This window comes from Dendrobates tinctorius, unplaced genomic scaffold (genome assembly GCF_039654945.1).
Source record: "Dendrobates tinctorius isolate UK_male_01 unplaced genomic scaffold, ASM3965494v1 ptg000135l, whole genome shotgun sequence".
Classification (NCBI taxonomy): Eukaryota; Metazoa; Chordata; class Amphibia; order Anura; family Dendrobatidae; genus Dendrobates; species Dendrobates tinctorius.
The window spans coordinates 12,754,116-12,774,648 of record NW_027361803.1 but is presented as its reverse complement, the minus strand read 5'-3'; positions in this window follow the sequence as shown (position 1 = coordinate 12,774,648).

The following is a 20,533-nucleotide window of genomic DNA, read 5'->3' as shown; positions in this document are numbered from 1 at the left end:
AGTATGGCCGAAGCAGGAAGTGTTTGGAGAGGCCATCGTCACATACACTGTGAGGAACCTGTTTCACTGGTGTTTAGGGTTGCAATTAAACACGTCAGCTTCATACACGAGGACTAATACTATTTTTGGACGCTATTTGACTCTGTAGCCTACAGCCATTAACTCCTCTTCAGGCCAGGGTTTAGTTTTCATCTTTTGCTTTCACCGAGTTTATCTTCAGGGTAGGCAGAAGCTAGCTGCTATGACTAATCTCAAAGACAAGACTTTTAGACTCAGGAAGGGAAGTGAAGATACTCAAGAGAGGTCTACAACTCAAGGCTCAAGACATTTCTCTAGAAATTAGCAGATCCCTGATCAAAATCCAAGCTCATGTTCCATGTCTTCCCAGAGGGACCTATCTCTTCATATAAATTTTGTAGAATTGAAAGAGCAAGGGATGGTCAGGACACTCAAGTTTTCCAGTCTCAGATGTTTTCAGCTCATATATGAGAGCGAGATTATACCTAAACTACAGCACTTCTAAAGAAAGACTTAGGTCCTTGGTGGAAATCCTAATTTGAACTCCATTCCACTAGGAGAAACTATTGGTAGGTGAATTTTTAAGGATGAAAGAGACAGTAAATTGAGGTCTTCAGCTTTTGAGTTAATAAATTAGGGTTTTAAATTGCCCCTGTAATAGGCTTCGATGTCTGGTGAAAATCCATGTCCATGTCTTCTTAGGAATTGACCATGACTACATATGTGTTTCCTAATAATTTATTTGTCGTTCCTAGCACTCAAGATTAGCGATATGAAGTATTAGTGCATGAAAAAATATTCTTGTTGCAGAATTTTTTTGGCACATTGATTGGCTGTCCCGGCTATCAGACCCCTCACGAATACTAAGGTCATCTTGTCCTGTGGTGGCCACGCATATCCTGTCAATCTCCATTAGGGTCAAGAAGACGTTGTAGAAAAAGCCGAGGACACCCAACCTAGCAGTTTTTGAATCTCACCATTTACTTTGTAGGAATTGCCACTTCTCCATTGAGGACTCATCTTTTCTATCGTCCCATTGTTCTTCTATTTGAGGAGTTATTCTACAATTGTCTTGTTCTCAGATAGTTAAAACAATGTGCAAAAAAAGTTATTAAAAAATGTTCCCTCGGAGTGCAGAAATGTTCTTTCCATGGGCAATCTGTCCAAGGGGAATTATTTACATCTGTTTTAAGATTCATTTTATTCATAAGGCTCAATTTGGATTTTACTACGAAAAATAACATTTCCTAAACTAGTAAGATGGTGTTTGTGGACTGTGTAAAGAACTGCACTGGGCTCCTCATTCTAACGTTACATTGTTTTAATCATTTGATAAACAACATTTCTGATTTAGTTTACAAGTACTGTAGAGATTCGCTCTGGTAGGTAATGGCAGGGCTGCAGTAACGAGACAACACACAGGCTTAAAGTCCAATTTCAGTGGTTTAATGTCATGTTGCAAACAGCAGGTTAGCAGAAAGTAAGGAAAAATCTAAATATACTCTAGCTTGGAGATCCACTGGTCCCAGACTCACCCCTTGCACGGGACGGGCTTAACTAAGCAGCTGCCAGGTCCGCGGCATCCGCCAGGTGCCATTCCCAGGGTTGTTGAGAGTCTTGCTGCTATAGTCCTGCAGCACGGGGATCCTGTATACAAGTTCAGGCTAAGTCCAGCCAAGTTCCTGTAACTTCCAGACACACACTTCCCATGTGCCAAACACCAACCTCCATTACATAGCCCATAACCCCTCCCACCGGTGAGGTAGACCTCACATGGGCTGATCACGAGACCATGACATCATCGCAGGTCCTGTCTATAGGAAAAAACCCGGCCAAACATTAATCTGCTGGGAGAAACATGTTAACGTGTTCTTCAGCATCTTATTGAATCTTTCTACCAGACCGTCTGTTTGGGGATGATAGACCGATGTGCGCAACTGTTTAACATTTAGCAAACGGCAGCGTTCCTTCATAATTTTTGACATAAAGGGGGTTCCCTGGTCTGTTAAAATCTCTTGAGGAATTCCCACCCGCGAAACATACCCATGAGTTCCTTAGCTATAAGCTTAGCTGATGTGTGGCACAGAGGAATGGCCTCAGGATATCGAGTAGCATAATCTAGAACTACCAGGATGTGTTGGTGTCCCCTTGCTGACTTAGTCAGAGGCCCCACCAGATCCATTGCCACTCTCTCGAAGGGTACCTCTATAATTGGCAAAGGCACCAAAGGACTCCGAAAGTGAGGCTGGGGACTGGTTACCTGGCACACTGGACAGGAACTACAGTACCATTTAATTTCTTCATGGACCACTAGCCAGTAGAACCGCTGCAGAATTCGGTCTAGGGTTTTTTTTTTGGCCCAAATGCCCACCAAGTACATGCGCATGCGCTAAGTCCATTACGAGCCTACCATATGCCTGAAATACCAGTAACTGTTCTACCATTTCCCCACGGATTTTCTCCACTCGGTACAACAAATCTTGGTTCAGCTCAAAGTGTGGCAACACTGTAGCTGCCCCAGGTTGCTGCGGTTCCCCATTAACAAACAGTACATTTTCTCTTGCCCAGGCCTATGTAGAGTCTCGGAGTTGCGCTGTACCAAAATTGTCACCTGTTACATTCAAGTCTGACAACTCGGGTCCCGGCGGCAGGTCTTCCACCTCTCCAGCCAATACTTCTATGGGAGAATTCTTCCCCTCCTCCACCGAAGGGAAGGTTACCCCTACCGCCAGCACTTCTTCCTCTGGGCCACCAGGTTCATGCCCTACTTCTGGAGAATGTAACATGGTTGCCTCTGGTGCCAGCAGTTGCTCCGTGGGTGGGACAACAGATGGCCACAGCACAGAAAATAAAGGAAAGTCTCTTCCAATTATCACTTCATAATGCAGATTAGTCACAACCCCCACCTCGTGGCACTGCCTTCCCACTGGCGTGTTTATCACCACTAATGCAGTGGGATAGTCTTTTAAGTCCCCATGTATATGTAGGGAAGGTAACTGAAGGACAGACCTGTCTGTAGTGGGAAGACGGAGGTGTAGCGTAGCGTAAGAGTGGGACTGAACAACTGCTATTGGTCAGAGAAACTGACAGGTCATATGGTGGGCGGAGTTACCATAACTGGAAGTATAAAAGGTTGAGAGAAGGTTCTGGAAGGTTCAGTCAGCGAGAGGAGCACAGTAGAGAGGAAGTTCTGCTGAGGAGAAAGAGACAGTAGAAAGTCTCCGGAGGGGACTGACTGAGGCGGTCATGGAGGGTGGCCCAGAGGACAGTAGCCGCAGACAAAGACAGCCTGGGGGTACCAAATGGACGGCGTACTCAGACTGGTGAAGCACTGTGGTGGATGGGCCTAGGGCAGCCACAGTGAAAAGAGCCACGAAGGACGCCACGACTATAGTAAAAAAAGAAATGAAGGTACCCGGGCCTGTGTACGGAGAAGTGTGAAGCTGCTGTGGTGAATTGCTGTGGTCGTCAGGAGGATGGCCAATAAAAAACGGACCTGTGGAATACAAATTCTGTCTCAGTCTCGTGTTTATCTGCGGCTAAAAGCGGGTCACCCCCCTGTCGGTCACCCTACCTACATTTGGCGTAGTCGGCAGGATTATTGCCGCAAATACAACACCTTCAGCGGCAAGCCTGCCTCAAAGTACCAAAGGACCCTAAGCAGTACGGGGTGAAGATTTTATTTTTCCCTGTGGATTACAAATTGGGACTGTGCTTAGGATTGCTGGTGGATCCGGAGTGGAAAAGTGTTTTGTCAAAATGGATGTGGCATTTCAGCACCAAAAAGATACACAGAAGTTTGCAGCCATGTTGGACAACCTGTGAATATGTCGCACCCACCCCTGGGGGGAGCGGCCTACATCAGGAGACAGCCGCCCTCCAATGCTGGACCCTGGAAGGTGGGTGGAGAGGCCGATCAACGGCCCACCCAAGAACGGGAGTGGGCCAGGTGGAGATAGTGGGTGCAGCTGCTTGGCGCCATTGAGCTTCGGGAACTCGGACGAGATGCAACGCTGCAGCTGCCATGGTCTCGGACGCCTGGAATGGAAATGGCGTCAGGAGATCAAATCCTGTCGGGAAACCTGCCCCTGGGAGCCATTCTTGGCACCCCGGACCTTGTTGGAACAGCCGCTGGAAGAATCTTCACGAGTTCTCCCCGCAGAGCCATCGGGCCTGGAGGCTGGCCCTGTTGGATGGCGGGGTGAAGACCAACGGCTATCGAAGGAGCTGCGGGAAAGCCTGCTGGGAGCCGCGAAGGTGAGCGTTCCCCCGGCCCAGCCGGCGGCATCGCAGGTAGATTCCGCCCCCACGCTGAGTGCACAATACAGGCCCCCGGACCCTGACACTGGCCCTCGACCTCCCCGGCCGGCCTCCCGCTCTCCAGCGACTACGGCCCCGGATGACTTTACGGCTCCTGACATCTGCCCCGAGCCGCTCCGCCCGGCGGTGCCAGCGCAGAACCAACCTGCGACCGCCCCTGCCGCGCTCCGTCTTCCATCGGGGCCTGCCGTCACTTCGGGCCCGCCGCAGATCACCGTGGCCTACTTACCGGCATCCGCGGCCGCTGCTGTCCCATCCGCAGCTTCGGCTGCAGCCTACTCACTGGAGATCACGGCCGCCTTGATCCCTGCTGCGGCCAACTCCACAGCCTACCCGATGATGCCTGTCGCCGCCTCTGTCCCATCTGCTACTCCGGTTGTGACCTGCTCCCCAATGTCTGCGGCTGCCTCTACTCCACTCTCGATCACGTCCCGCCCACCGGACTCTGCGGCCTATACCGGACCCTCCGCTTGGGTTGCGGAGATTATCAAGCAGAAGAAGGCCAAAGGGCGGGAGGTGTGGGTGCTGCTTCATGAGAAGGGGGAGGCAGCCATGTCTACCCCTCGGTCGTACGGGCGGCTGGTCTATATGGATACCTCCAAGGGCTATGGCTTTATTCGGGACCTCGCCACCGGCTACAAAATATATTTAAATGTAACATCTGTCAAGCACAGCCAGGATCTGCGGGAGGGAGACCTAGTCTCCTGTTATAAAGAGTATTGCCCCCGTGGCTACTATGCGGTGGCCGTCATCACCTACCCTGAGGGGTACGAGCCCCCATAAAGAGACAAGGACGCCTGGGTCGCGAGCATCAGGGACACTCGAGGCCCAGAGATACTGCAAGCATCCCAGAGACTCCACGGCTGTGGAGTCCCCTGTTGTGGCGAGACATCGGCCGCCAGGAGGTGGCCCGGAGTACCCATTAAAATGGACTGTTGTGCGCCATTGCACAACGAGGGGACTGTTCTGCGTCCCTTCGGGGTAGAATACCCTACTCCTGGTGCAGCAGGGATGCATGGAGGGAGTGTTCTTCTTAAAGGAGGGGAGAGCACCCCTGTCCTCATATGTTTAACATTTTAGAGAGTACAGTATAATGTTTTGCTAAAAAAAAAGTCAAAGTAAAAAAAAAAAAATGTTCTGATAAATACGTATTGCAGTATATATTGTAGAATGTGTAGTAAATTTGAAATGTTGAAGTGTTATTTAAAAAAAAAATGTGTTCAACAGGTCCCGGGTACTTGGAGTATGCCGACCATGACTTATTTAATTTGACAGGACGAAGAGACAAGCAGAATGGAAACAGACAGTAGTCCTTAAGCCAGGCCCCCAGTACCACCTACCCCCCAGAAGAATAGAAGGATGCTGACGATGACCGGGTAGGTTAGGGCCTCGGTCATGGTGGTCCGAATGGAAAAGGGCAACAGAAAAGGAGAAAGGTGGGAGGTACACTCCAGTAGAATAGTACAAGATTGTCGAGGATGACAATGCATAAAGGAAGGGAGAGTGTAGGGAAGGTGACTGACTGACAGACCTGTCTGTAGTGGAGAGGCGGAGGTGTAGCGTAGTGTAGGTGGGTGTAACGGGGTCTTCTGTGCTGTGATACCTCTTACATTACAACCCCGTTTCTCAGGAGGTTCACTCCGCTTTTCCTCACTTCTGAATGAAGGACGCTGGTTCGAAAGGCTTTGTAACATGGGAACATATAAAAGATCACTGCTACTCCATGTATTTCCAGTGTGACAACATTTTACTCATCGGTCTCAGAATATATGTACATACAGAGGGCAGGACAATCAATGTGTGTCGTGCCAGTAGATAACAGGCTCCAATTAAGACGCCAGACGTACATTACAATAGCCGTGGGATTTACAAAGGTGGGGGGAGGTCAGAAGTGGGATATCTCATTACCTCTGCCCAGGGGGTCGCAGCCGGTCGGTTGCTGCATTAAGGGCATACATCTCCTATTCCTGGGTGCTGGGTGGTTCTGCAACAGTGGGAAACTGCTGAGATAAGGAGAAAGGGTGTAGTATTGTAGTTTGACCATTAGAGGGCAGTGGAGAGTGTAAGAGTGGGACTGAGCAACTGCCATTGGTCAGAGAAACTGTCAGGTCATGGTGGGCGGAGTTACCAGAACTGGAAGTATAAAAGGTTGAGAGAAGATTCTGGAAGGTTCAGTCAGCGAGAGGAGCACAGTAGAGAGGAAGTTCTGCTGAGGAGAAAGAGACAGTAGAAAGGCTCCAGAGGGGACTGACAGTTGAGGCGGTCATGGGGGGTGGCCCAGAGAACAGTAGCCACAGACAAAGACAGCCTGGGGGTACCAAATGGACAGCGTACTCAGACTGGTGAAGCGCTGTGGTGGATGGGCCTAGGGCAGCCACAGAGAAAAGAGCCACGAAGGACGTCACAACTATAGTAAAAAAAGAAGTGAAGGTACCTGGGCCTGTGTACGGAGAAGTGTGAAGCTGCTGTGGTGAATTGCTGTGGTCCTCAGGAGGACGGCCAATAAAAAAACGGACCTGTTGAATACAAATTCTGTCTCAGTCTCGTGTTTATCTGCGGCTAAAAGCGGGTCACCCCCCCTGTCGGTCACCCTACCTACATATGCACAACACCCCAATTTTCCGACCCGTATACTCGCTGGTAGAGTTGAGCGAAACGGGTCGAAAAATTTCAAAAGTCGCCGACTTTTGGCAAAGTCAGGTTTCATGAAACGAAACCCGACCCTAGGATGAGGTCGGCCATGAGGTCGGCGACTTACGCGCCAAAGTCGCGTTTCAAAAGTTTGTTTTGCGCTCTTTTTCAGCCAATCAGGATCCACGGACACTGTGGGCAACGTGATGACATAGGCACGGGTCACCACCATCTTTCAGAAGGGCATGCAAGTGATTGGCTTGCTTTGGTGGGCGTCACAGGGGGTATAAAAGGGCGTGCACACCGACCGCCATCTTACTTCTGCCGATCTCAGTATAGGGAGAGGTTGCTGCTGATTCTGTAGGGAGAGCGTTAGGCAGGGAAGAAGACAAAAAAACTGCTTCTGCTGCTAGCGATTTGGCCTGCACAACACACCAGTCACTGTGTGTGCAGTGCAAGGGGAGGCTATATAGTGGTGTATCAGTGGTGTTGGTTGTTGGGCTGCCTTTTAAGGCTTCCTGACAGGCTGGCATTGCTGTTTACCCACTGCTCTGCAAACTGCTTTTTTAAAAGCAATCCAATCTCCCTTATCCTCTAGTCCCTTTTGTCACAGCTGTGCCATCGAGCCTGTCACATAGCGCTCAGATATCAGTGGGCCTCACACAATCCAAAAGTGTCCAGTGTCCAAAAGTGTGTGCAGAGATTCAAAATCTCCCTTATCCTCTAGTCACTTTGGTCACAGCTGTGCCATTGAGCCTGTCACATAGCGCTCAGATATCAGTGGGCCTCACACAATCCAAAAGTGTCCAGTGTCCAAAAGTGTGTGCAGAGATTCAAAATCTCCCTTATCCTCTAGTCACTTTGGTAACAGCTGTGCCATCGAGCCTGTCACATAGCGCTCAGATATCAGTGGGCCTCACACAATCCAAAAGTGTCCAGTGTCCAAAAGTGTGTGCAGAGATTCAAAATCTCCCTTATCCTCTAGTCACTTTGGTCACAGCTGTGCCATCGAGCCTGTCACATAGAGCTCAGATATTCATTGGGCCTCACACAATCCAAAAGTGTCCAGTGTCCAAAAGTGTGTGCAGAGATTCAAAATCTCCCTTATCCTCTAGTCACTTTGGTCAAAGCTGTGCCATCGAGCCTGTCACATAGCGCTCAGATATCAGTGGGCCTCACACAATCCAAAAGTGTCCAGTGTCCAAAAGTGTGTGCAGAGATTCAAAATCTCCCTTATCCTCTAGTCACTTTGGTCACAGCTGTGCCATCGAGCCTGTCACATAGCGCTCAGATATTCATTGGGCCTCACACAATCCAAAAGTGTCCAGTGTCCAAAAGTGTGTGCAGAGATTCAAAATCTCCCTTATCCTCTAGTCACTTTGGTCACAGCTGTGCCATCGAGCCTGTCACATAGCGCTCAGATATCAGTGGGTCTCACACAATCCAAAAGTGTCCAGTGTCCAAAAGTGTGTGCAGAGACTCAAAATCTCCCTTATCCTCTAGTCACTTTGGTCACAGCTGTGCCATCGAGCCTGTCACATAGCGCTCAGATATCAGTGGGCCTCACACAATTCAAAAGTGTCCAGTGTCCAAAAGTGTGTGCAGAGATTCAAAATCTCCATTATCCTTTAGTCACTTTGGTCACAGCTGTGCCATCGAGCCTGTCACATAGCGCTCAGATATCAGTGGGCCTCACACAATCCAAAAGTGTCCAGTGTCCAAAAGTGTGTGCAGAGATTCAAAATCTCCCTTATCCTCTAGTCACTTTGGTCACAGCTGTGCCATCGAGCCTGTCACATAGCGCTCAGATATCAGTGGGCCTCACACAATCCAAAAGTGTCCAGTGTCCAAAAGTGTGTGCAGAGATTCAAAATCTCCCTTATCCTCTAGTCACTTTGGTCACAGCTGTGCCATCGAGCCTGTCACATAGCGCTCAGATATCAGTGGGCCTCACACAATCCAAAAGTGTCCAGTGTCCAAAAGTGTGTGCAGAGATTCAAAATCTCCCTTATCCTCTAGTCACTTTGGTCACAGCTGTGCCATCGAGCCTGTCACATAGCGCTCAGATATTCATTGGGCCTCACACAATCCAAAAGTGTCCAGTGTCCAAAAGTGTGTGCAGAGATTCAAAATCTCCCTTATCCTCTAGTCACTTTGGTCACAGCTGTGCCATCGAGCCTGTCACATAGCGCTCAGATATTCATTGGGCCTCACACAATCCAAAAGTGTCCAGTGTCCAAAAGTGTGTGCAGATATTCAAAATATCCCTTATCCTCTAGTCACTTTGGTCACAGCTGTGCCATCGAGCCTGTCACATAGCGCTCAGATATCAGTGGGCCTCACACAATCCAAAAGTGTCCAGTGTCCAAAAGTGTGTGCAGAGATTCAAAATCTCCCTTATCCTCTAGTCACTTTGGTCACAGCTGTGCCATCGAGCCTGTCACATAGCGCTCAGATATCAGTGGGCCTCACACAATCCAAAAGTGTCCAGTGTCCAAAAGTGTGTGCAGAGATTCAAAATCTCCCTTATCCTCTAGTCACTTTGGTCACAGCTGTGCCATTGAGCTTGTCACATAGCGCTCAGATATCAGTGGGCCTCACACAATCCAAAAGTGTCCAGTGTCCAAAAGTGTGTGCAGAGATTCAAAATCTCCCTTATCCTCTAGTCACTTTGGTCACAGCTGTGCCATCGAGCCTGTCACATAGCGCTCAGATATCAGTGGGCCTCACACAATCCAAAAGTGTCCAGTGTCCAAAAGTGTGTGCAGAGATTCAAAATCTCCCTTATCCTCTAGTCACTTTGGTCACAGCTGTGCCATCGAGCCTGTCACATAGCGCTCAGATATCAGTGGGCCTCACACAATCCAAAAGTGTCCAGTGTCCAAAAGTGTGTGCAGAGATTCAAAATCTCCCTTATCCTCTAGTCACTTTGGTCACAGCTGTGCCATCGAGCCTGTCACATAGCGCTCAGATATCAGTGGGCCTCACACAATCCAAAAGTGTCCAGTGTCCAAAAGTGTGTGCAGAGATTCAAAATCTCCCTTATCCTCTAGTCACTTTGGTCACAGCTGTGCCATTGAGCTTGTCACATAGCGCTCAGATATCAGTGGGCCTCACACAATCCAAAAGTGTCCAGTGTCCAAAAGTGTGTGCAGAGATTCAAAATCTCCCTTATCCTCTAGTCACTTTGGTCACAGCTGTGCCATCAAGCCTGTCACATAGCGCTCAGATATTCATTGGGCCTCACACAATCCAAAAGTGTCCAGTGTCCAAAAGTGTGTGCAGAGATTCAAAATCTCCCTTATCCTCTAGTCACTTTGGTCACAGCTGTGCCATCGAGCCTGTCACATAGCGCTCAGATATCAGTGGGCCTCACACAATCCAAAAGTGTCCAGTGTCCAAAAGTGTGTGCAGAGATTCAAAATCTCCCTTATCCTCTAGTCACTTTGGTCACAGCTGTGCCATCGAGCCTGTCACATAGCGCTCAGATATTCATTGGGCCTCACACAATCCAAAAGTGTCCAGTGTCCAAAAGTGTGTGCAGAGATTCAAAATCTCCCTTATCCTCTAGTCACTTTGGTCACAGCTGTGCCATCGAGCCTGTCACATAGCGCTCAGATATGAGTGGGCCTCACACAATCCAAAAGTGTCCAGTGTCCACAAGTGTCTGCAGAAATTCAAAATCTCCCCTGTCCTATAGACACCTTGTACCTTGTTTTACATTACTATATAGTTTGTTGGATTTTGTCTACATTTCTACCAAAAATGAGGAAGGCTGGTGGAAGAGGCCGTGGAATTGGGCAGGGGTTGGCAGCTGGTAATGATGGTGTTGGTGGTGGATCTGATGGTAGTGGCAAGAGCAAAATAGGACCGAATGCAGGAGGTGCTGACCCTGCGCCATCGTCTGGCTACATAAGGCCTCGAACGCTTAGTTTTCTAGGAGTTGGCAAACCGCTTTTAAAGCCAGAGCATCAGGAAAAAGTTTTGTCTTACATTGCTGACTCAGCCTCCAGCTCTATCGCCTCCTCTTCTTCAGTTGTAAAAAGTAAAAGCACTGAGTCGTCATTGGAGGCTCATGTTCATGAACCACACCTTTCCTTGTGTCCTTCACCCCAACCAAGATTGAAGGATGACGCAGGCCATACTACTGATTACTCCATGGAGCTGTTTTCACATACCATGCCTGGATTATCAAGTCAAATGGTGAATTACCCAGGCCAAGATGAATCTGACATGGAGTGCACTGATGCACAGCCGCTGATGGATGATTCTGCTGGTACATTCACTCAGAGCACTACATTGTCCTCGCAGTGTACAGAGCCAGATTCTGACCCTGATGAGACTCAGGTGCCCCTTCCCGCACACTATACCACCATACACGGTGACACAGAGGAAGGTGCACATGACATAGAAGAGGAGGTGATGGATGACCCAGTTGTTGACCCAGATTGGCATCCATTGGGGGAAGAGGGTGCTGCTTCCAATAGCTCAGATGAGGAGCATCCACAGCAGACATCGACATCGCAACAGCTGTTATCTGGCAGGCCCGGAGCACTCCAAAGACAGGTTCCAAACATGAAAAGAGTTGCTGGACAGCTTGTCCAGAGGGTCAAAAGATCACAGCGTGCTAGGCTGCAAAATGTCTGCCAAAGTAGGAAGAGTGCAGTGTGGCATTTTTTTGACCAAAATCCTCATGATCAGGCCAAGGTTATCTGTAAGAAGTGCGCAAAGACCTTTAGCCGAGGGAAAAATCTGAAAAATTTGAATACCAGTTGCATGCTTAGACATTTAACCAGCATGCACTTGCAAGCGTGGACACAACACCAAACCTCAAGTGCCACATGTGCAACTGATCACAACGAAGGTAGTCAGCAACGCTACATTGTTTCCCCCACTGTAAGCCCACCGGTTAGCACAGCAGCAAATGTTGAGGTGTCGTTGCAAGGCCACAGCAGTCAGGGAATCCCACTGTTATATCAACGAAAGACTGATTCTAGGCCATCAGAAAGAACACCAACTCCATCACCATCATCAACCCTCTCTCAGTCCGCCCTGTCCGCCGCTACTTCCACCATATGCAGCTCTCAAGTCCAGCTCACCCTCCCAGACACTATGAGTAGGTCAAGAAAGTACTCAGTCTCTCATCCGCGTACACTGGGTTTGAACGCCCACATTGCCAAACTAATCTCGTTTGAGATGATGCCCTTTCGGTTGGTGGAAAGCACAGCTTTCCGCGAACTCATGGCCTATGCAGTACCACGCTATGACCTACCCAGTCGCCACTTCTTCTCTCGCAAAGCCATCCCAGCCCTCCACCATCATGTGAAAGACCGCATTGTCCATGCACTCAAGCAGTCAGTGAGCGGAAAGGTGCACCTCACAACTGATGCATGGCCAGGGCCGTTACGTGTCCATCACTGCGCACTGGGTTAATGTGGTGGATGCAGGGTCCACAGGGGACAGCGGTGGTGGGACAGTGCTGCCTAGCCCACGGTATAGGAAACAGTTGGCTGTAGGCGTTCGACCCTCCTCCTCCTCCTCCTCCTCCAGAAGCGACAGCTCGTCCACAGAGCGCAGTCGTACGAGCACTCCATCTGCAGCTGCCACTGTTGCACACGATGTGTCCCCCTATCGAGCAGCTAGTGGAAAGCGTCAGCAGGCTGTGTTGCAGATGATGTGTTTGGGCGACAGACACACCGCCGAGGTGCTGGCCGAGTACTTGAAGCGACAAACTGAATCATGGCTGGGCAGTGTACATCTTGAGGCAGGCAAGGTAGTTAGTGATAACGGCCGTAATTTTGTGGCATCCATAGCCCTTTCAAAACTCAGCCACATACCTTGCTTGGCTCACACCTTGAACCTGGTGGTGCAGTGCTTCCTCAAAAATTATCCGGAATTAACAGCCCTGCTCCAGAAGGTGCGAAGACTGTGCGCGCACATCCGCCGGTCGCCTGTACACTCCGTTCGTATGCAGAAGCTGCAGCGATTGCTCCACCTTCCCAACCACCGCCTCATTATCGACATTGCAACAAGGTGGAACTCCACCCTGCACATGGTGGATCGGCTGTGCGAGCAGAGGCAGGCCATAATGCATTTGTGGGAGGATACACGGCCAGGCACTTTGAGAGCAGACATGGAGTTGACAGGTGTGCAGTGGTCGAAGCTGAAAGACCTCTGTAAAGTCCTTCAGTGTTTTGAGGAATGCACACGGCTGGTAAGCGCAGACGACGCCATCCTAAGCATGAGCATCCCACTTATGCGTCTGCTCATGCAAACTTTGACGCACCTTAAGGAGCAGGCGTCTGCAGCCAATGTTGATGAGGAGGAAGAGGAGGAGGGAATCCTTGATGACATTCAGCCATTGTCTGCTCAGGGACCTCTCCTGGACGAGGTGGAAGAAGAAGAGGAGGAGGAGGATGATGATGGGGATGATTACTTAGGGGAGGAGGATGCATCTCGTGGGGCAAGTGAAAATGTTGGCGTGGCAAGGTCTGGTACAGGGTTTGTGCGTTACTGGAGGGATGTGGATTTGCCAGAAAGTGCTCCTCCACCCAGCACTCGCAGTGACACCGGGAACATTGGCCCACATGTCAGATTATGCCTTGCAGATCCTAAAAAGGGACCCCCGCATTGCCAAAATGATGAACGATGACGACTACTGGTTGGCCAGCATCCTGGATCCACGCTATAAAGGCAAATTACAAAACATCATGCCACAGGAGAACCTTGACCTAATATTGGCTAATAAACAAGCAACTCTGGTAAATCGGTTGCTTGAGGCATTCCCAGCACACAGCAGCGGTGATGGTTCTCACACGAGCCGTACGGGCCGGGGGCAGCTTGGCAGAGGTGTTCGTGGTGCACACAGCAGAAGTGGCGTTGGAGACAGGGGTTTCATGACAATGTTGTGGACTGATTTTTCAAATACCGCTCACACAACTGGTAATACTGCATCGATGGAAAGTGACAGGAGACAGCAGTTGTCAACTATGGTTACAAACTACTTTTCCTCCCATATCGATGTTCTCCCACACAGGTCATTCCCCTTTGACTATTGGGCCGCTAAACTGGACACCTGGCCTGAATTGGCCCAATATGCCTTACAGGAGCTCGCTTGCCCAGCTGCAAGTGTGCTATCGGAAAGAGTCTTCAGTGCAGCTGGATCAATCCTGACAGAAAAAAGGACCCGTCTGTCAACCCAAAATGTGGATGATCTAACCTTCATTAAAATGAACCATGCATGGGTTTCCAAGGATTTTGTCTCACCTTCCCCTGATGACACATAGGGTGACAGAAAAATGGCTTGCTTTGGTCCACCTCTTCCTGGGACTTCACCTATTTCGCCTTTTGCATCAGCTGAATGTCCAACATCAACATATGCCACTTTCTAAAACTCCCTAACTGTGCTGCCTCACCCCCCATGGCCGGGGTCACCACCTAGCGCACGACACCGTGCGAGTGCCGTTGCCCTGGACAGGTGGGTAGGCCGACTCTTGGGCGCGGGCACTGGCACAGGGTCCCTCATAGTGCAATCAAGTGTCTCTGACGGTGGTGGTGCACACCCGCCGTCAGACACACTGCTGTACTATGAGGGGCCCAGTGCCAGTACCGACGCCCACGAGTGGGCCCCCCTTGCTTGGGCAGGGCCCCAGCATTTGCAATCTTTACCTCTCCCTGCTCCTCCGCTGTGTAATCTGGGCCGTCAAATCCATACTGTGCCTGACACCGTCTGAGCCTGCCTCCTGATGTATAGACATATATTTTGAATGTGTACGCTATCCATACATGTTATCTGGGGATACGGTACCCTTTCTAACCTTTGTGCAATCACGTGCAATCCATACTGGGCCTAACACCGTCTGAGCCTGCCTCCTGAGACATATATTTTGAATGTGTACGCTATCCATACATGTTATCCGGGGATACGGTACCCTTTCTAACCTTTGTGCAATCACGTGCAATCCATACTGGGCCTAACACCGTCTGAGCCTGCCTCCTGATGTATAGACATATATTTTGAATGTGTACGCTATCCATACATGTTATCTGGGGATACGGTACCCTTTCTAACCTTTGTGCAATCACGTGCAATCCATACTGGGCCTAACACCGTCTGAGCCTGCCTCCTGAGACATATATTTTGAATGTGTACGCTATCCATACATGTTATCCGGGGATACGGTACCCTTTCTAACCTTTGTGCAATCACGTGCAATCCATACTGGGCCTAACACCGTCTGAGCCTGCCTCCTGAGACATATATTTTGAATGTGTACGCTATCCATACATGTTATCCGGGGATACGGTACCCTTTCTCACCTTTGTGCAATCACGTGTAATCCAAACTGGGCGTGAGAACGGCTGGCGAGCTGTTAAGCAAGCTACAGCACCTGTGGTTTGCACACGTAAGTTTTTCATTTTTTCAGGAATGATGGTTAGGCCTAATTCCGGAACTGCGGTTGACCTGCACTTACTGGGAAATCATTGTTCGCGGGTAATAATTGTAATCAGTGATCCCCATCACTAACGTTGTTCAGCGGGTTATCTGCACCTGTAAGTGACAAACGCTGGCCTTTTCAGTGTAGCGCACATGCAGCCACGGACATGTAAGGGCATGACACACCAGTTATTGGCCAATCTCATGTGCCAGAGCCTCACGTGTCCCTCTAGTAAGCCGGACTCGGACCGCGGGGCATGACGGAGTCTCGTTCGTTAACGGAATTAAGCTTGCAATGTGTGCATCTGTTCTGTAGCTGGCATGGTTGAGGTTTCCCAGGTGGAGTCGAATTTAACCGTAGGCTCCACTCCTGGTGGTGCCCTTCTGGACATTCCTTTAAGGTTCAGCTTTGCAACCATACTGCCCACGTAAAGCAAACACTTTGCCTTCATGAACGCTGTTTGGAGGGTCATGACTCGTGGGAATAACGCCGCCCAATCAGTTAACCTGCTAGAGAGATCCTTCGTTGCTCCCAAGCATGACATCACACTCCCTAGGAAGAAGGTAATGCCACTGTGGCGACCGTACTCCTGGGGGCGACACAAGTGCACTGATGCCCAGCCACTGCTCGATGAATCTGCTGGTACATTGACCCAGACCACTACATTCCCCTCGCACGCTACACGGCCTGAATCTGACCCTGATGAAACTCAGGTTACCCTTCCCATATACAGTTCCATCTTACACGGTGACAAAGAGGAAGCTGCAGATGAAAGTGCAGGTTCGGCCCACCCGCCATCAGACACACCACCGTACTATCAGGGGCCCTGTGCCAGTGCCGTCGCCAACGAGTGGGCCCCCCCTGCTTGCCCAGGATCACAGCACTTGCAAAGTTGAAATACTGTGCAGTGAGATGGAAGATGGGGACGACGAGGAGTCCAGACTAGTACAGGGATTCCCTAGCGAGGAGACTTATTTGATTGTTTTCAATGTTGGGACAGCAATTTTTGGGGAGCACTATACTCTGGAGAATGATAGATGGGGCCCACCATACACTGGAACATTCCAAAGGTGGACATCAGACACTGGAGCAGCATTTACAGGGCCCATTATACACTAGAGCATTAGAAATGGGGCCCATTATGTTTGGAGCATTATTTGGGCCCATAAGACAGTGGAGCTTCATCCATGGGGACCAACATATACTGTAGCATTATGTGGAGCTCATCATATACTGTTTCAAACATTATATGGGACCAATGATTCTGTATGGAGAAATAGATGGGCCTCGTCATGAGATGTAAAAAGTGAGGTATTTTTCATTGTACTATACCGCTATTTCTCTGCCGTATCGGAGCATGATGAGTTGTGGTCAGCGTCGGACTGGCCCACCGGAGAACCGGTGGATTCTCCGGTGGGCCCTGGCATCTGGTGGGCCCTGGCACCTGCAGGCATACAGGGCCAGCAGTTGCCTAGGGCCCCCGCTGCTCCAGGGGCCCCCAGCCAGTGGTGTGTCGCACACCATGCAGCTGCTATGAGGGCCCCTGCCAGCGGAGCAGCAGCGGGTGTCAGGAGGCAGGAGCCCCTGTCCCCGCTGCTAAGGAGAAATGAATATTCACTGCGAAGCAGTGAATATCATTTCAGGTCTCCACCCCCAGAGGCCCCGCCCCCAGAGGCCCCGCCCCCAGCCCAGTAAGCCGCTCTGCATCAGGGCCGGCGCCGCCCTCAGTCCTCTCTGCTCCTGGCTCACAGCCAGTGCGCGATGATGTCATTACATCACACACCCGCTGTGTGTCTGGCAGAGAGGGCAGCTCCTGACACTGAAGCCGGGATCAGCGTGGGAGCGAGGAGGAGAGGTGAGTATCGTGTTTTTTTTTTTTTTATATCTCTCTCACTCTCTCTATCTATCGCTCTATCTCTATATCCATCTATCTATCTATCTCTATATCTTTCTATATATATCTCTATATCTATCTATTATGTCTATCTATCTCTATATCTATCTATCTTACTCTATCTATCTCTATATCTATTATTTCTATATTTATTATCTATCTAGCTACCATCTATATCTATCTATCTTTATCTATATATATATCTCTATCTAATATCTATATCTATCTATCTCTATACCTATCTATCTATCGATCTATCTATCTATCCGTTATCTATTTCTATATCTTTTCTCTGTATCTATCTATCTCTATATCTATATCTCTCGCTATCTATCGCTCTATCTCTATATCTATATCTATCTCTATATCTATCTTTATATCTATATCTATATATCTATCTCTATCTATCTCTATATCTATATATATATTTCTCTCTATATCTATCTCTATCTCTCTCTATAGCTATCTATCTATATATCTCTATCTATCTCTATATCTATCTCTCTGTATATCTATCTATCGCTCTATCTCTATATCTATCTATCTATCTATCTCTATCTATTTATCTCTATATCTTTTCTCTGTATCTATCTCTCTCTATATCTATCTCTATATATATCTATTATCTCTATATCTATATCTATTTCTCTATATCTCTCTCTATATCTATCTATCTATTTATCTCTATCTCTATATCTATCTCTCTGTATATCTATCTATCTTTCTTTCTATCTCTATATCTATCTATCTTTCTCTATCTATCTATCTATTTATCTCTATCTATTATCTATATCTATCTCTATCTATCTATCGCTCTATCTCTATATCTATCTTTCTATCTCTACATCTATCTCTATATCTATCTTTCTATCTATCTATTATGTCTATCTATCTAGCTATCTCTATTATCTATATCTACCTATCTCTATATCTTTCTATCTTACTCTCTCAATAGCTATCTGTTATCTCTATATTTATTATCTATCTCTATTATCTATATCTATATCTATCTCTCTATCTATTTATCGATCTCTGTATCTATCTCTCTCTCTATCTATCTCTCTCTCTATCTACCGCTCTCTCTATCTCTATCTATATCTATCTCTATATCTATCTATTATCTCTATATCTATCTACCTATCTATCTCTATATCTATCTCTATATCTATATCTGTTTCTCTATATATCTATCTCTATATCTCTCTCTCTATAGCTATCTCTATATCTATCTATCTATATATTATCTCTATATCTATCTATCTCTATATCTATCTCTATATCTATCTGTTATCTCTATATCCATATCTATCTCTATATCTATCTATCTCTATATCTATCTTTCTATCTAACACTATATCTCTATATCTATCTATCTATCTATCTATCTATCTTTATCTATCTATTGATCTATCCATCTATCTCTATATCTATCTATTATATCTATCTATTATAGCTATCTATTATCTCTATTATTTATATCTATCTAGCTATCTCTATCTATCTCTATCTATATCTATCTATCTTTCTAACTTTATATCTATCTATCTCTATACATATCTCTATATCTAGATATTATCTCTATATCTATCTCTATATCTATCTTTCTATAGCTATCTGTCTCTATATCTATTATCTCTATATCTATTATCTCTATATCTATTATCTCTATATATATCTCTATATCTATTTTTATTTATAGCCATCTATCTATATATATTTATCTCTATATCTATCTATATATGTCTATATTATTATTATTATTATTATTATTATTATTATTATTATTATATCTGTATATCTCTATCTATTATCTATCTCTATCTATATATCTATCTATCTCTATATCTTTCTATCTATAGATATCTATATCTATCTATCTATCCATTATCTATTTTCTATCTATCTCTATATCTATCTACCTATCGATCTATCTATCTATCTATCTATATTTCTTTCTATATCTATCTTTATATCTATCTCTATCTATCTCTATCTCTATGAATCTTTCTATCTATATCTATCCATTATCTACTTTCTATCCATTATCTACTATCTATCTCTATATCTATCTATTTCTACATCTATCTTTCTATCTATATCTATCTAACTCTATATCTATATATCTATATAGCATTATACCCTATGAGGGGGGCAGTATTATACCCTATGAGGGGGCAGTATTATACCCTATGAGGGGGCAGCATTATACCCTATGAGGGGGCAGCATTATACCCTATGAGGGGGCAGCATTATACCCTATGAGGGGGCAGCATTATACCCTATGAGGGGGCAGCATTATACCCTATGAGGAGGCAGCATTATACCCTATGAGGAGGGCAGCATTATACCCTATGAGGGGGCAGCATTATACCCTATGAGGGGGCAGCATTATACCCTATGAGGAGGCAGCATTATACCCTATGAGGGGGCAGCATTATACCCTATGAGGGGGCAGCATTATACCCTATGAGGGGGCAGCATTATACCCTATGAGGAGGCAGCATTATACCCTATGAGGGGGCAGCATTATACCCTATGAGGGGGGCAGTATTATACCCTATGAGGGGGCAGCATTATACCCTATGAGGGGGCAGCATTATACCCTATGAGGAGGCAGCATTATACCCTATGAGGAGGCAGCATTATACCCTATGAGGAGGGCAGCATTATACCCTATGAGGAGGCAGCATTATACCCTATGAGGAGGGCAGCATTATACCCTATGAGGAGGCAGCATTATACCCTATGAGGAGGGCAGTATTATACCCTATGAGGGGGCAGCATTATACCCTATGAGGAGGGCAGCATTATACCCTATGAGGAGGCAGCATTATACCCTATGAGGAGGCAGCATTATACCCTATGAGGAGGCAGCATTATACCCTATGAGGAGGGCAGCATTATACCCTATGAGGAGGCAGCATTATACCCTATGAGGAGGGCAGCATTATACCCTATGAGGAGGCAGCATTATACCCTATGAGGAGGCAGCATTATACCCTATGAGGAGGCAGCATTATACCCTATGAGGAGGCAGCATTATACCCTATGAGGAGGGCAGCATTATACCCTATGAGGAGGCAGCATTATACCCTATGAGGAGGGCAGCATTATTCCCTATGAGGAGGCAGCATTATACCCTATGAGGAGGGCAGCATTATTCCCTATGAGGAGGCAGCATTATACCCTATGAGGAGGCAGCATTATACCCTATGAGGAGGCAGCATTATAC